This window comes from Phoca vitulina, unplaced genomic scaffold (assembly GCF_004348235.1).
Source record: "Phoca vitulina isolate PV1807 unplaced genomic scaffold, GSC_HSeal_1.0 scaffold8, whole genome shotgun sequence".
NCBI lineage: Eukaryota > Metazoa > Chordata > Mammalia > Carnivora > Phocidae > Phoca > Phoca vitulina.
The window spans coordinates 4721248-4724802 of record NW_022589711.1 but is presented as its reverse complement, the minus strand read 5'-3'; the positions used below and the strand labels follow the sequence as shown (position 1 = coordinate 4724802).

Genomic DNA, 3555 nt, shown 5'->3' with positions numbered 1-3555 from the left:
AGTTTAACATCATGATTTTTTTTAGACATCTACACTGTGTATATAGATACACAAACTTGTATTAGATGACAACTGATTTTTTTTTAGTCCAGGTAGAGAAAGAAGCAATCATTTTTAACTAAAATCCTTCTACGTTTTTGATTACTATTCAACTTGCTACCGTTCAGCAAAAAGCAGATTTCCATACCATTCAACTCAAATCTTATTGCTCTATGACTGTGGTCTACCTTCCATTAAAAATAAAAAGATGAAGCAGTCAATCGAGTGATTACTTTGACATGGCTTTCATTGGGAAGGGGGGTCATGGCAAAGAGAAGACCATAGACAAAAAGGTAATTAAACATACAATGGTTTTCTTAAAAAAAAAGAGAGAGAGAGAGAGAGGGAGATGTTATTTTCAAGAAAAGGAAAAAAGCATTGAAAGCCCATGAGTTAAGCCATAGCCAAAATCATGTTCTATCTTAATAAGAAGATTTTCTTTTTTTCCCCCACTTTGTTTTTCTTCTATTTTATAAATAAAATCTCTCTCCAGTTGGTTAAGTGTCCCAATCTTGGTTTCAGCTCAGGTAGTGATCTCAGGGTCGTGAGATGGAGTGGGCTCCACACTCAGCCCATGAGGCTGCTTGAGAATTTCTCTCCCTCTCCCTCTGCTCCTCTTGCATGTGCTCTCTCTCTTTCTCTTTCACAAATAAACAAATATTTAAAAATAAATAAAATAAGTCAAGTAAATCAAATAAAATTTCTCCACAAACCATCATCACTTTTTTAATCCTCCCCAGACCGGGCTTCATCTTCAGACCCTACATCCCCCGATTTCTCAGGTGGAGGGCTTGCAGAGGTGTTCTTTTCTGGGGGGCTTTCTGGTTCCTCCTCTTCTTTGAGAGGAGTCCTTTCCTTTGATGTCTCTGAGGCTGTGGGGTGACCTACTTTTCCCTTTGCTTTTCACAGGGTTTGGCGTCACTGTGGCCTTTAGTCTGGGTTTTGGCATTTTCGTTTCTCTCAGGTTTGGACTTCTTAACTATCTTTTTGTTTTTCTTTTTTGAGCTGCCATAGTCACTGCCCTCATCATCTTCCACTAGGACATCATCATCGCTGCCAGAATCTTCCTCCTGGAATTGTGCCTCATCCTCCTCTTCTTGTTCTCCACTGCCCACATCTTCCATGAGCATCACTCTGTTTGGAAGCTGCATGCCTTGCTGGAGCACATTCTTATGGGCTTCTTTTTCATCTTCGCTGTCCTCTGCCGACTGAGAATCATCCTTGGTCTTCACATCTGTTGCTTCTGAGTCCTCACTATCTTCCTGTGAATTCTTTCCAGATCGCCTCTTATTTTTAGCTTCCCTGGGAGATTGAACTTTCTTAGCTGGAAGGCCTCAATCTCTTCCATAATCTTCTCGGCATCATTAAATTCCTGACACCAAATAATCAATGACCTTTTTATTTGTGACAGGCTGAGACATATTCGCTATTGAAACAGGATTGAGTCAAGAAGCCACAGACCAGGACCGCGCCCCCCAGCCTCCACCCACTCAGCGCATCCCCCTCAACTTCGGCCCATGGGGCTGCTGCTGCTGAACCTCAACCTGCTGGCTTCTCAAACTCCACTACTTCTTGGTTCAGGGCCCCTTAATCAGATGAGCCCCCCCAACAACCCACTCTACACCAGGCTCCCCCATCTCTTCAAAATGGATGAATCAAACTAGCTCTCATAATCATATTAAATGCTAGTGGACTAGACATTCCAATTAATAGATAGATACATCCAATCTACCAGGAACACAGAAAAATGTTCAATCCCCAATATGGCACCATTGGAAGAAGAGACCAAACAACCACTTAGTGTCAATTTCACATTAGGCTCCCATCACCCCGACAGTGGTTCATCATGACTAGAGTTGACATATATTCTGTATATTTTCTGCTTCATAGGACTTCAGCCAGTTCCAATATCCAAGTATTTACAGAGTATTATATCTTCAAACATAAACAGTGCCCAAAACCAAAGGACTGATTTTATAGAGAGAAGTGTGGTAATGGGCACACAACAATGGAACCACTGGACTTAATGCATACACCACCACCAGAAGCTGCCAAACTGACCTTTCAATAGAGTGGCTTATTGAGGTTACAACTGAGGCACAAGTTCTTTTTTTTTTTTTTTTAATTTATTCATGAGAGTCAGAGAGAGAGAGAGAGGCAGAGGCAGAGGGAGAAGCAGGCTCCCCGCCTAGCAGGGAGCCCGATGTGGGACTCGATCCCAGGACCCTGGGATCATGACCTGAGCCGAAGGGAGACGCTTAACCATCTGAGCCACCCAGATGCCCCGAGGCACAAGTTCTGATATGTTATTATGTGCAGATGAGTACCACCCTCAAGGATGCAATATACACTCTTAATTGTCAACCAATGTTATGTCTTCAATTAACAGAAATCATGGGTCTAGAAATCAAGATGCAAAAGTGAAAGTGTTTACCTGCTTACCATCACTTTTCTTAACCCATGCTTCTGGTCCTTGCAACACTAACCTCAGTAAAGGTCTTTGGAAATCCTGGCTTTCCAAATGGTTAACTCTTCTAATTGGTGCCAGCAAGGGTATTGAAAGGGTTCTATTCAAAGGCCCCTCCCCAGCCAAGATTACAGATAAAACTTGTAGGTGTCTGTACTTGACCCGAACTCCGTTTTTCTAGGTCATGGTGCCCCACATTCTCAGAAAATAGACCACAACTATAAAAGGTACTCTCCTCTAGCTGGACCACAACTATATCTGGGACAAACCCCTGACAGAGCCCCTTGAAAAACCTGTCACCTCCTGCTCTACCTGGCCAAGAGTCAACCCCCTCCCCCACCCCATGGGTGCAGTGGCAACCCTCCCACATCCTTAAAACCCCTTAAAAGGCCCAGCCTAACAGAAACTCAGAGCTGACATCTCTCTTGATGTATGGTCCCTCTCCTCCTTCAGAGAATGCATTAACTCCGTCCTGCTTGCTGCTCTACTCTTGGTGCTATTCTTTGCCACCCCTGTCACCGGCCACCCTAACAAGTCTCAACAGATTTTATTCTCTAGCTATTGCCTGAGAACTTTGAACTCAAGTGCCCAAAGAAAAGCAGAAACATGGAGGAGTCACAGACCTGAGGGGTAGTGTCCCCGACTATCAAAAGGAGCTAGAACTACTGTTACACAACGGAGGAACACGTTTAGCACTTGGATGGCACACCTCAGCATTTTTTGGTGCCCCATTTGCACAATCTGACCAGTTAATGAGTAAGTGTAGCAGCCACATCCAAAGACCAGGCTCTCAGTACCCTCGGATATTAGGTTCTTCATCATGCCACTAAGTAAACTTTCTAATTGAATTTAGTTTCTAGCCAAAGGTGAGGGGAATCTTGAATGGCTAGTAGAGGATGGAGATGATGAGTATTATCAGTTGTGACCAAGAGACTGGCTTCAGTGAGAGAGGCTATAGTTCATCTCACTAAACTTCCTATGATACATTCGCTCTGGGAAATAAGGCCCATCAGAGTCCTAATGGATCTGCTCCCAGAAATTTTATGAAG

At 43.5% G+C, this 3555-nt stretch overlaps 1 pseudogene; it reads right to left on the bottom strand.

The window, feature by feature from the left end:
• Window positions 1-732: 732 nt before the first annotated feature.
• Window positions 733-1460, bottom strand: LOC116633728 (annotated as a pseudogene).
• Window positions 1461-3555: the final 2095 nt, after the last annotated feature.